The 14,386-nt window shown below is 46.1% G+C and overlaps 1 long non-coding RNA gene across 1 annotated transcript; it reads left to right on the top strand.

Moving 5' to 3' along the window:
• The first annotated feature begins 238 nt into the window (after positions 1-238).
• On the top strand, positions 239-7,953 carry LOC132252109 (uncharacterized). The gene is made up of 2 exons (XR_009463875.1): positions 239-876; positions 5,943-7,953. It is a non-coding gene; the product is annotated as an uncharacterized LOC132252109 (long non-coding RNA).
• Positions 7,954-14,386: the final 6,433 nt, after the last annotated feature.

Below are 14,386 nucleotides of genomic sequence, written 5' to 3'. Positions count from 1 at the left end.
ATTCTTATTCCATTTATTCCTTTGAATTTATAACTCTTTTTTTTTTTTTTGGAAACTTTGAAAAAAGAAAGGTGTGTTTTCCCTGCCAGTGTGATTTATCACTGTGCAGGTAGGCACAGATTGCTTGCATGCACACACACATACAGGGCTAAGAGACAGATGTGTATGGGGCTAAGAGACAGAGACAGTTCTCTGCCAGCCCCTGAGCTAGCACCCAGAGGTGATGGGTACGCCTGAACTTTCACTATGCATTTTCTACTTCGGGAACAGCTTTGTATGTTTTGAAAAGTATTTTATCTAACCAAGGGCATAGAGTAGGTTGTTTAGGCTTGTTGCTTAGTTGCTTAATTGCTGGCCTTGCTAGAAGGAAAGCTGTATCAACAAAGTCCGGAGCTGGAAGGGGGGTTACTTGGGGGGGAGCTGGAAGGGGGGTTACTTGCTGGGCTTGCTATACATTTCATCACATCAGCAAGTTTAACCTGTTACGTACCTATATAAGGCAGACGCCCACTGAGGTGTGGGTGCTTGCTTTGCGAATGATTGCCAAGCACCACTTTCTGCGCAGAAATAAAGATTAAGTTGGATCCTTCAACCCTGTGTGTTTATTGGCACAAGCACACCGGGCACGAACTCACCGTTGTTTGGGGACAACAATTTCTGGCGACCCAGATGGGACCCTAGCTGACTGCCTTGCCCGGTCCACCTCTTCGGCTCCGGCAACAACTGTGGATGGCGCGAGGGCCTAGCGCTACCGACCTTATTCGTCAGAGGTCTGACTGTCTCCTGGTTGCCTGACGGAGTCGGGGAGGGGCACAATGGCGCAACACTCGAAGGACCAACTTAATCAGGTGGGGCGAGGGAGGTTTCAATGGACTGGTGAGTACTTCTTTCCATATTTTGGGCAGGTTGGGAAAGAGACGGCTTTGAAAGTTCTGACCGTATAGATACCCTAGGCGAGTGAGATTGGGTGGCAGCCCTGTGAACTCCCTTTAATCAGTTTGGTTCTGAGGCTGAGCGGCGGTCGCCATCCGGTGGTTGGATAATGGGAAGTAACCAGTCTAAGATTCCACCCTGCAGTCCCTTAGGATGTATTTTGAAAAATTGGCCAAAGTTTGGAAGTGACCCTATGACAAAACAACAGATGATTCGGTATTGCAATACATGTTGGCCACAGTACCAACTTGCGGATGGTGCAGCCTGGCCGGAGAATGGGTCTTTGGATTATAACACAATCTTGCAGTTACAGTTGTTTTGTAGGCGCCAAGGGAAGTGGGATGAGATGCTTTATGTAGAGGCATATATGACTTTATATAGGGATGAGGTTACACAGAAGTCGTGTGGGATATTTAGGGGAAGTGGGGTAATGGCTTTACGGGGGGTCACCACAGTATGTCCAAAGGAGCCGGAGGAGGAAGATGTGCAGTTGCTAATTGCTCCCATGGCTCCCCTGTCTCATCCTGTGAGCCATGCGTCACCACAGGGGACTTCCACTGCACCTGTAATGGCTTGTCAGGGATTCCCGGCTGGCTTGTCCAGTCCGTCATCCCTCACCTCCCCTGACAGCCTTGGGTTGCCGTCCCCAGGTCCGGCGGATGCGGATGGTAGCAATCTGGTGGTAGAGGGGACTGTAGGAGATGGGGTGTTTAGCCCTGTGGCGAGTCACTTACGATCAGGGGCCCAACCAGTAGTTCAGGCCCCTTTACGACAAGCGGTGGGTCCTGAGGGTGAACCAGTTTTTGTCCATGTGCCATTCAGCAAGGCAGACCTGATAAATTGGAAACAGTCTGTGGGCCAATATCGCCAGAATCCGGAGGCAATGGCCCAGTTGTTCTCTACTATTTTCCTCACCCACCAACCAAACTGGATAGATATTCAGGCCTTACTGGCCACTCTTCTGACTCCAGAAGAAAAGAGGTTGGTCATAGAGAAAGCACGCACGATAGCACAGCAGCGTCACCCAGCCGGTGATGTAGATGAACTTTGCCCTAAGAAAAATCAAGACTGGGATCCCAACACCCGAGGGGGCCGGAAGGAGTTAGAGCTGTATCGGGAGTTTGTGCTGGCTGCTCTCCGGGAGGCTATCCCCAAGAAGAAAAATTTGTCTAAATTGTATGAAGTGCGGCAGGGTCCGAAGGAGGATCCATCCAGTTTTTATGGGAGGTTACGTGAGGCAGCCAGACAGTGGACGGATTTAGATCCGGAGCTGCCAGAAAATGCCAAGATGTTTAACACACTGTTTATAGGACAGTCAGCCCCAGATATTAGAAGAAAACTACAGAAGACTGAAGGAGCAGCTGGAATGAGCATTAGCCAAATGATTGAGATTGCTTATAAAGTATACTCCAACAGAGATCAGGTTAAGGAGAAAAGGGAAGATAAGAGAATAAAGGCACAGGCATCATTACAAGCATCGTTGTTGGCAGTGGCAATTGTAGATCAGAGGAGTCGGGGAAGAGGCAGGGGAAGTAGAGGGCATAGAGGAGGCGTGGGCTATGCTCCGGGAGGCTACGGCCAGGGTCCCAGGTTGGGACCTAATCAGCGTGCTATTTGCAAGCAGGAAGGGCATTGAAAAAATGAGTGCCCCAAGAGGGAGAAGAAGAGATGAGAGGAGGAAGAAAGATTGTTGATGTTGGATGGTTCTGACCAGGAGTGACGGGGTCCGGGGCCTAACACTGAAGTAATCTCTGTCTCCCCCGACGAGCCCCTGGTTAAAATGCAAGTAGGGGGAGAACTTATTGACTTTCTAGTAGATAGTGGAGCCATGCATTCAGTTGTAACCAATTTTAAAGGACCCTTATCAAAAACCAAGATCCCCATAATCGGAGCCACCGGCCAGCGGACGTATCGTCCTTTTGTGCCACCCATGGAATGCAAATTGGGAGGAAAGAAAGTGTCTCATCAGTTCCTGTATATGCCTGAGTGCCCCATACCTTTGTTTCGGAGGGATTTGCTGTGCAAATTGCAGGCCCAATTGACCTTTTCAGAGGGGAAAATTACTATGAAGATACCAACTGAGGAAGCCTAGAAGGCTCAGGTGTGTCTCCTATTGCAGGAGGGGGAGGAAAGGAGAATTCCCCCAGAAGTAGAAGACGCTGTAGTACCATGGGTATGGGCAGGAGAGAAGCCAGGAAGAGCCAAACTGGCTACCCCTGTAAGCATTGATTTAAAGCCGGGAATTACCCCGCCCAGGGTGCCACAGTATCGATTGAAAATAGAAGCTTGGAAAGGCCTGGAACCATTGATAAAGAGATTCCTTAAATATGGTTTACTTCGGGAGTGTCAATCATCTTTCAATTCCCCCATTTTGCCTGTAAAGAAACCCCACAGTAATGAGTATCGTTTCGTGAAGGACCTCAGAGCCGTGAACAAGGTCACGATGACCCTTCATCCGGTGGTGAAGTACCCTTATACTTTGCTGACTACTTTGTCTGCAGAGGAACAGTGGTTTACAGTCCTGGACCTGAAAGATGCTTTCTTTTGCATCCCACTTGAAAGAGACAGCCAAGAGATTTTTGCATTCGAGTGGGAAGACCCGCATACTAGGAGAAAAACCCAATTGTGCTGGACAGTTTTGCCTCAGGGTTTTAAGAACAGTCCCACTATTTTCAGCACTGCCTTAAGTACCGACCTTCAGAAGTGGGACAAAGGGACATCAGGAACTCTGTTACAGTATGTGGATGATTTGTTAATTGCAGCAAAAACAAGGGAAGAGTGCCACCTGCTGACCGTAAGTTTACTAAACTTCCTGGGACAGGGGGGTTACAGGGTATCTCAAAAGAAAGCCCAAATAACAGAAAAAAAAGTACGGTATTTGGGATTTGACATCTCACAAGGCCAGAGGATGTTGGGCCCTGAAAGAAAAGAGGCCATCTGTCGGATGGCAGTCCCAAAGACCAAGAGACAGTTGCGAGGCTTTTTAGGTATGGCAGGATTCTGCTGGACCTGGATCCCCAATTTTGGACTAATAGCCAAGGCTCTTTATGAGGCCACTACTGGTAGTGAGGGAGATTTGCAATGGACGGCAGAATGCCGAAAGAGCTTTGACATTATCAAACAGGCCCTTATGACAGCACTGGCCCTGGGCCTACCTGATCTGAGTAAACCATTTCAACTTTATGTACATGAACGCCAAGGAGTAGCATCAGGAGTACTGACCCAGTACTTAGGTAGCTGGAGAAGAGCAGTGGCCTACTTCTCCAAACAATTGAATCCCACTAGTTTGGGATGGCCGGCCTGCCTGCGAGCAGTGGCAGCTACCACTATGCTGGTAAAGGAATCTAAGAAACTTACTTTAGGACAACCAATGACTGTGTATACCCCACATTCAGTGCTGGCGGTGATGAATGCAAAGGGGGGAACCTGGCTTTCCCCTGGACGAATGGTTAAGTACCAGGCGACTCTCCTGGATCAAGGAGATATCCAGTTGCAAACCTCTAGTACCCTGAACCCAGCTACGATGATGCCATTGGAACAGGATGAAGGATTACAACATGATTGCATTGAAACTATTGAGAGTGTGTATGCTAGCTGGCCGGATCTTAAAGATGCCCCACTACCTAATGCAGACCTTGAATTCTACACAGATGAAAGCAGCTTCATGGACAATGGAACCCGAAAGGTGGGATACGCCGTGGATACATCATGGGATACCGTGGAGGCAAACGCCTTGCCTCCAAATACCTCTGCACAGAAAGCTGAGCTTATTGCGCTGACCCGAGCTCTCCATTTGGCAAAAGGAAAGATAGCCACTATATACACGGATTCGAAGTATGCCTTTGGAGTCTTACATGCCCACGGAGCTATATGGAAAGCGAGAGGACTCTTAACGGCAAGTAAAAGCCCAGTAAAGCATGGAACAGAAATCCTGAAATTACTTGAAGCCGTGATGGAACCACTAGAGGTAGCTGTGGTGCACTGTAAGGCCCATCAAAAGAGAGATGCTGACGTTATTAAAGGAAATCGACGAGCAGATGCTGCGGTGAAAAAGGCAGCTAGAGGACAAATTCAAGAGACTCAAATGTTGGCATTGATGCCTCAGGTAGTGTTACCTGAGGAACCTCCCAAATATACTGAAAAAGAGAACCAACTCGCAGAGAAATTGGGAAGCAAAGAACAACAAGATGGATGGTGGGTTTTGCCTGAGGGACAAGTCCTGATGCCAAAACTGATTCTTAGCAAAGTGCTCCAAGAGTACCACCAGAGCACCCATATGGGAGCTGACGCCATGACCCAAGGTCTCCAAAGAATTGTAGTGGGACCTAAGATGAGAAAAACAGCAGAACAGATAGTGCGTAGATGCCCTGTCTGTTGTGCCAACAATCCTAAGATTTCCCCCAAACCTCCGCCAGGAGCAGGAAGGCAAGGACTATTAGCAGGAGAATGTTGGCAGATAGATTTCTCTGAAGTTCCCAGAAAGGGACACTACAAATACCTGTTAGTGCTCGTGGACACTCTGACTGGATGGACTGAGGCCTTCCCGTACTGAACCAACCAAGCAAAAGAAGTGGTCCGGGTGATGCTAAAAGAAATGATTCCACGATTCGGAATCCCAGAGGGATTAGCCTCGGATCGAGGGCCACACTTTGTGTCGGAGGTGACCCAGGCAGTTTCCCGGGCTCTGGGGATACAATGGGACCTTCACACAGCATGGAGACCGCAGTCAAGTGGACAGGTGGAACGAATGAATCAGACTCTAAAAAGACAGCTGGCTAAACTTTGCCAGGAAACTCAGTTGAAATGGCCCGAAGCTCTGCCTCTTGCCTTGCTTAGAGTGCGCATAGCCCCTAGAGCTAAATTGGGAGTTAGTCCATTTGAATTAATGTATGGCAAGCCGTATCCTAAGAATCCATGGTGACACATGGGAGTCAAATGCATGTAAAAGGGGAAGGTTGGGTAAAAGATTATTTGTATTCTTTGTCTGCTGTATTGTCTTCTCTCCACAGGTATGTCCAGGAACGACTTCCACTCCCTCTAGATACACCAGTCCACAAGTTCCAGATCGGAGACGAAGTGCTGGTCCAGACGTGGAAAGACGAGCCGCTTCAGCCCAGGTGGAAGGGACCGTATCCTGTGATTCTTACTACTCACGCTGCAGTGAAGGTTCAGGGGGTAAAACCGTGGATACACTACACTCGGGTGAAGGCCGCACCAGAAGTACCACCTGCAGGAGAAGTTGCTGAGAGTGTCGCACCAGAAGCCGACACAAACGGACACCATTGGACAGCAGAACCAGTAGAAGGACCTAAATTTCTGTTTAAACGTCAACCATGTGGAAAGTAGTTCTTTGCATAGGTGTAATGTTTCTAGAGTCTAAGGGGCTGGTGCATCAAAGGTTCGAGAAGAGTCAAAATGTGTGGGTTCATTTGTCAAAGGACGTATTAAATGTCACTCATTTTTGTTTGGCAGGTGGAATATCGGTTGATGATATTTTCATGTCATGCCTTATAGGGGTGCCCACTCCAATGGAAGCACTCCAGAATCAGACTTGGTTCGCATCTGGGGGAATAGGAGGTCCAATCAATTACACTAACAACTCCATGTGGGGAACTATTACCACAGAAAAAAACACTAGTACCTTTGAAATAGATTTGTTGACAGTCACCTCCCCTGGTAACACCAGCTGTGCCAATTTTGTGAACTGTACCCAAGCTTGCAAAAGCCTAACCAAAGAAACGAAAATTTTCAATTGCTGAGACATGACTAATGTATCTTGCAACTACGTTCATGTTATATTACCCCGGGGGTGGTTCCTCCTTTGTGGGAAGACTGCCTATTCATATATCCCAGCCAATGCCACAGGAAGCCCTTGTGCTCTAGGCCGGTTGACTGTCTGGCTACCAGGTATGCCTAAGATCTCTAGTAAGCGTCACCGGAGAGGTTCAAAGGTGCTAGATAAATCCTGTGATAGTGACATAAACCTCCTGAGTCAGGCCGAGGTAGTGTCCTTAGCAGTTTTCCTAGTAGGGGTGCCAGGCCTAGTAGTAGATGCTGAGAGGCAGCTTGGTAAGGTGGCCTGTGCCCTGGCAAAGGGCCTAAATACAACTTCACAGGCCCTAGCTGCCCTCAATATTGAAATGAAAGAACTAAGAGGAGCTACTCTGCAAAATAGAGCAGCCATAGATTACCTGTTGCTGAGGCATAACCACGGATGTGAAGAGTTCGAGGGAATGTGTTGTTTTAATTTGACAGATAACTCCGAGTTGATAGAGTCAAAAGTGCAGAAGTTAAAAAAAGTTCTGTCCCACATTAAGCAAGGGGAAGGGTTTGACTTCTCATGGCTTACTTCTTGACTTCCTAATTTTTCATGGCTTAAGCAAATTTTCCTATTAATTGTGGCAAGTATGTGTATTTTCTTGATGATCTGTTGTGGGATACAGTGTGCACCAATGTGTTGTGAGATACTCAAGAAATCAATTTCTTCCCCCGTTCACCGCGTGATGTTTGTAAAATCATCAGTTACAAACCCGATCCAAAACAATCGGGAGGAAGCAAAAAGATTTCTGGAGATGAGAAAGATAGTCGAGAACTATGGGCCTTTTCCATAAGGGCCATAGTCTCGAAGTAGGGATTTGATGGGTACCCCTGAACTTTCACTATGCATTTTCTACTTCGGGAACAGCTTTGTATGTTTTGAAAAGTATTTTATCTAACCAAGGGCATAGAGTAGGTTGTTTAGGCTGGGGGAGATAGCTTGTTGCTTAGTTGCTTAATTGCTGGCCTTGCTAGAAGGAAAGCTGTATCAACAAAGTCCGGAGCTGGAAGGGGGGTTACTTGGGGGGGAGCTGGAAGGGGGGTTACTTGCTGGGCTTGCTATACATTTCATCACATCAGCAAGTTTAACCTGTTACGTAGCTATATAAGGCAGACGCCCACTGAGGTGTGGGTGCTTGCTTTGCGAACGATTGCCAAGCACCACTTTCTGCGCAGAAATAAAGATTAAGTTGGATCCTTCAACCCTGTGTGTTTATTGGCACAAGCGCACCGGGCACGAACTCACCGTTGTTTGGGGACAACAGAGGGAGCCACAGCTCCCCCTGGCTGCTTCAGGGGGACAGAGCAGGGTGGGAGCAGACCTCTCTGGACTGCTCCCATTGGAAGAAAATCTTCTCCCAAGGGTGAACATGTGTAGACATGCTCCACTGGTAGGTTTACTGTGCAGTGTTTTTACTGTGTAGTAAGTCTACTTCAAGTTAATAGCACATGTAGACACGATCCCTAAAGAAAAAAATTGCCTTCTCCTATCCCTCAGACTGTGCTGCAAGGTTTGTTCACCTGTGTGTGACCCTGTATGGTCAGAGATATGAATGGTGGCACAAACTTTTATTGTCCTCTACTACTATGAGACACCAACTAAAATAGTCAGGTGTTTCTATCTCATACAAAAGCTGATCATTCTCAAGGAAAGCACAGGATTCTCAAAATGCTATATACCTTAAAGACTGGTCTCTAAAAAACAAGCAAGTTCCAATGGCTCGTCACAAGCCTAGATTGTACCTAGAATATCAAATACATTTCTCACATTAAGGCCAATGCCTACTTATTCACGATACTAGTACTCACTGTTTTTTCTTCTCATTTAGTGAGTATGGAGAATAGAGGAGCCCAGTTTTGTAATTTTTAATCTGTAGCAGTCTTTCCTCCTCTTTCTTTATGAAATGTTGCTGCTTAAAATCTCTAGATCCAGTTCTGTTCTTTGTTACTTTGAAGGCCATGATTTACTCAAATTCTAATCTTAATAATTAGTGATGGGGTATTCCATTAAACCAAGAGGTGTGAAAATAACATAAAATTAATATCAAAGAAAATAATTTGTTTCAAATTTTCTTCCTCGTTTCTTCAGTTTTGGACTCAACCCAATGGGACAACCTTCCCTATACACTTTATTTTGCCTCCCTTGGACATCCACATTAAGAATCCAATAAAACCAGAGTACCCATCTGAGTCAAACCCTTCTTTGACTTCTATGTGTTTTAGTCCTCAGGTTTTTTTGTTTCATAAACATTTTTGGGGAAGGGGGAAGATTTTCTTGTTTGTTTGTTTGTTTGTTTGTTTTCTCAAGTATCTAATTAAACTGCACTCATCAGATTAATGTTTTGTTCATTAGAACATTAGATTGCCTATGCAGCAAATCAGTTGTAACTAATATCTAGGCTGGTGGATAGCCTGCAGCAGAGTTCAGTCTTACAATGTCTGAAAATGATAGTCTGATCCAAATTGCCATTTTAATGTACATATATCTGGCAACCTGTGAATAAAAGACACATCAACTTAAGGAACTTGCTAGAAAACACTTGTAATAAAAAAATATATCACTCCCACTAGAAAAATTTTGGGAGCAAACTCACGAGAGACTTTATCCTATTTTCTTTCTGTCTTTTCTTTTCATTCCTATTTCTATCTGAGTTATAGCTGCTTTAAGTTGGAAGCTGCAGTGTGGAAAGTTTGCAAGTGTCTTCTGTAATCATTTTTCACATTCCTTCTGTCAATGTAGCTACTGAATCTATATGAAGGACATACAGAAATAGGGAATCTGTGGTATACAACCAATATCTCTGCTGCTACCCATTACCTGAAGCTATGTGTAGCTTGGTTTTTACTGTAATGACTGTGGGACAGTTAGTTTATCTCAGCTCTGAACTTAGGGTGGCCTTAGTGCTGTGAATTCCTGAACAAATAACCATAAAAAAGGTTTTGTTCACAGCTCATCAGACATGAGAGTCCACATGGATTTACCAAATAGCAGGACACCACTGCAGTAAACATAATTATTTTCCTAGCCCTAACCCAAGCCATAATTGGAGAGCACTAGTAGTTAGGGACATACAGCTAGTACTGTGAGGATTCATACTACTCTGGAGGCCAGGAGAAACTGGTAGGCAGAGGATCTCCAAACCATCCTGCCAGTCATGTGGGGGACAATTCATTCCTTCTGCTGGCCCAAACCCAGATATAATAATATGGCAAGACCTCCAAGACTGAGCATGTCCCCTTTCCAGGGGATAACATAACTCTTTGTTGTAACAGTTTTGCTTTCAGTGTGATCTTGACACAGGATGTCAAATTAAATCAAGATTAGAAAAGTTTAATAGAGTACTTGGTAACACAGAAGTTTAAGAATGTGAGGGAATTGACAAACGCTCAGAGAGAGGCCTATTATTTCCTTTCCATTCATGCACAATTCCTATTTAGTACTAAAAGGACTAACAGTATGCACTCACATTGGCAAGGACTCTAAACCCGGTCCTGACATAACACATACGTTATTCACACTGGCCTGTCAGAAAGTCTAGCTTCATTTTTTGAAGGCCCATCGTTGTAAATTGTACTAGACAGTCAATGAGCTAAATACATCCTATCATTTAGATCAGGGATGTCCAAATTCTCAGTGACCAGGGACCACATGCTGCATCAATCCCAGACCATAGGCCTCACACTGTGGGGGTTCCCTGAGAGACAGCAGACAGTTTGAGGCCCCATGACAAGATACCACCCCTGCTGCTCAAGCCACCATTCCTGCCATGCTGCCCTGCCCTAGAGACTACAACTGCCACAGCAGCAGGAACAATGTGGGGAGTGTCAGCTGGGTGGGAGCTCACAGGCTGTAGATTAGGCCCTCATGGGCCAAATACAGCCTACCAGTTGGACAGTCCTGAATTAGGTGGTTAGATGTGGCTCCGTAGGCTTCTTAAAGGGCAGCTACAGTTTGTAGAAATTGCTAAATTGATATTCATCATTGTGACGTTGGTGGGCCTCACGTCTGGTAACACCCTTCGTCAGGTAGCCCCTCCCCTCGTCCCGCCTGCCATGACTTTGATGTTATGGGTGATTCGAAGGAGGGGTTCAGTGGAGCTCTTCTACCAGAGGGGTTTCCCCGACGCGGGTGTACTCACGCTTGAGGTTTCCATTGTTCCACGGGGCTCCGCCACCCCTACACCCCATCCACTCGCCAACCGATCACTTGCTGGTGAGATGTTAACTTGCTGGATTCACAGGCCTGCTGGCCAGTAGATTCTCCTGACCATATGGACCCAGGCTAATGGTCACCTGAAGTCAGCCTGCCTTAGGATCCTGCTGATCCCACCACTAGCTTGGGTTGTCTCCCTTTTTCCCCCCTGATCTTAGAAATAATATTCCTCCAGGATGGGGAGGCTTCCCGGAACCACGTTTTGGCCCTGGCAATCCCTGGGGACCACACCTTCCACCCCTGCCAAGGTTCCCGGTTCTTGCTCCAGCTGTTGAGCTGAGGCAGAGCTGTCTGTCTGAGGTGTTCACTCCATGGGAGCCGCAGCACTACCGGCGTGCTGCCTGTCTCCTCTCTCCTTCCCTGGCTCCCCCCTGCCACGGGGTTTGCTGGGGTTTTTAAACTTCCCCGCTGCAGCTGCTGCGGCTGCCGCAATTGGCTCAGCTGTTCCCCTTGCCAGGAACAGCTGTTTAAACAGCCGGCGTAACGCCGGCTCACGCGGCTGTAATGGCAGCGGCGGCTGCGGCTGCTGTCGTGGTCCCGGCTCCGACGCCACCAGCCCTCCCGAGGGTAAGTAGCTCAGCCCGGGGTTTTCTTGAGGGGTTGTTGCTGCCCCCCAATCTTCTCTGTCCCCTGCCTGTGCATGTGACGGCAGCACACCGCCGTCACAATCATCTGTGACCTAGTTTTCCATAGAGCATATAGAGAAGCAAAGTAAACTTCCCCATACTGCTTTTTTCCTCCTGGTCCCACAAACCTGCCTCTCTTGATGGCCCAAGGGGAAGAACTGGATAATGCCTAACCTGTGGCCTTGTGCATTATGCTGGGAAGCTGGAAGGTGCAGGTTCAAACCCCTTCTGAGTGAGAGGGTCTAGAACTCAGGTCTCCCACTTTCACAGCAAGTGCCCTATTGAGCATTCAGTCCTCCTCTAACACTCATATGTTATGAGATTTTGCTTTGCTACCATTTTGGGACTTATAGTCAGGTGCACACATATGGAGTCACACACCTGCTCATCTAGAGCACAGCCTATTGTACACACTTAATAACTATTTGGATGCTTGCACATCCACACTTCACATAGATTAGAATAGCAACTGTGCATAATGCAAAAATAGGCACTTAGCTGAGTAAGTGCCATTTGGGTGTATAAAGTGAAAGAGTACTCTGCGCTTAGTCCTTGGGCTGTTTGCTGCTTGCCAATTTAAAAAAAAAAGGCGTTTTATGTGCATTTGTGCTACAGACACTTGTGAACTAGCAACTGGTTCCACGGTGCAAGCCATTGGATTATAGGCAGGATGATGGTACCTATGAATCTATGAAAGTGATAGTTATCATCTACCCAGCCAGAATTCAAACTAGTAATTTAGGCATTCTCAGGTAGCCATGTCCATTTACACTTATTTTCTAATGTTCATTCAATTTATATAAATGCTTAATTTTCCCATTTCCATTGTAATTAAGTCTGGGAAAGCTGTGGGGATGAAATATGGTTAATCCCTGTTGAATAGGTACCAACAATGCACAAAAGATCAGATCTCAAAGCCATATGCTACCCTAGACCTGTATAGGGCTGATATCAGTGGGAGCCATATACATGGATCTGGACCAAAAAACCATGGGGATTTAAAGCTTCTTATGTCCAAATATTCCAATTGACACCCATGGATCTGTTTAACAGTGTTATAGTGCCCTTTGCAGCATTTGCAAGGGATCGCAGGCATATGTAATAAACGACCCTATTAAAAGATATTTTGACAGGTATGTCCTTCTCCTACACCCCTTTCACTGAAGTAAATCAATTGAATCAATGTAATTTGTCACCAAGTGAAGTCTTTTCACTTCATTTTGATCTCAGTGACAGCCCTTCTCCACTAGCGACCATTTGTATGGGCAATAATCTGTTGGCTACAAATGTCCAGCTCAGGATCCTTAAAATTGTAGTTTATTAGGAGGATTGAAACAGTGTAATGAGTTAAATCATAAACCTTGGGGCTGGTCCCCACACACACACACACACGCACACACATACACACACACAGTAACAAGCTACAGAGTCAGGTATACCTATCCTACAAGCGCTGGAGTCTGCCGTCAATGGCCAGTTGAGGCTTCTTTCAGCGTGGTGTTATCATCCAGAAGGGGGTCGCCAGCTGGTCCTTCTGGCTGGATAGGTCTGGTCAAGTTGGAGATCAAGAGGACACCACTGAGGGTCACTTTTCACTGCCTTTTATCTGTCCTTGGCAGACTTTGGTGACACCCCAGTTTTCAGGTTTGCCTAATCCAGGGGTCATTGACCCTCATGGGACTTCCCCCCTCTCGGTGGCTACTGGATGGCATCTGTCAGCCCCAGGGGTCATCCGCATGAATGTGCAGGTTTGGGAGTCCATTGATGAATTTTGAATAGGGCTCTGGGAGTGGTCGATCTGGAGATATTCAGCCCAAAAGTTGGTCCCCGGCATTGATTAACTCAGGCCAGGGCTTCTAGCCCTTGATCAGTGACGTTTAGAGATTTCCCAGTTGTTACATTGTCTTCTACTGAGTTCTTCTGTTGGTTGATCTGCAGTCTCCAAGGTGTTAATTGTTGTCTGCTACCATGTTACACATTCAATCACTGATTCACTCGCTCTTTCAGGGGCCAGCCTGATACAGGGAAGGGTAATTTGATTCCTGCCCTTGTTAACATTGTTACAATGTATAACTTACTTATGAAACTAAACACATTCAGTTGAAAGTTGAAAGGTGAGGAGTATAAAATATAAGCTACAAATGCCATGGCACACAAATATTTAAAAATACCAAACTACAAGGGGAGATACAAAATGCTCACACACAAATTTTAAAACACACTTCCTTATCTTAAAGTGAAAGAGAGAGGAAGGAAGAAAAGGTAGAAAAAGAGAAACATATCCAAAGAGGGGAGAGCAGATGCAGGCAAGAGGAAAAGGGGGCTTTCTGCTACAAATCTTTCCACCACACGCTCCTTCTGTCAAAAACAGCAACTATCATTAATATAAGAAGCATTCCTGAGAATTTTCCTCAGAAGTCTTACTCAAGCATCTATATCTATTTCAGATAAAATGTGTCTTTCTCCAAAATACTTCAGTTCAGTGTTCTTTATTTGCACTTCCTTATTCAATCAGATTAAAGATCTGAAAAGCAGACTTGAAACCTCCCTCTAAAATTTGTGCCATTTTATTTATTAATGCAAATGTATGTGAGCCTGTTGTTGGCAGGGAGGGGCTTGCACCATTTTTATTGTAGCCCAGATAACTTGGGTATATACTCCCCTTCTCCAATTGAAGAGGACTGTTAGCTGGCAGGTGTGCTGTGGGGTGGGAACTGCAGACCGCTCAGTTTCCCTCCGTCCCTGTAGAACCAAACCAGGACAGTCAGGGGGCTTAACTATATACACATTTATTTAC

This window comes from Alligator mississippiensis, chromosome 1, assembly GCF_030867095.1.
Source record: "Alligator mississippiensis isolate rAllMis1 chromosome 1, rAllMis1, whole genome shotgun sequence".
NCBI lineage: Eukaryota > Metazoa > Chordata > Crocodylia > Alligatoridae > Alligator > Alligator mississippiensis.
This window is presented reverse-complemented; position numbering and strand designations above follow the sequence as displayed.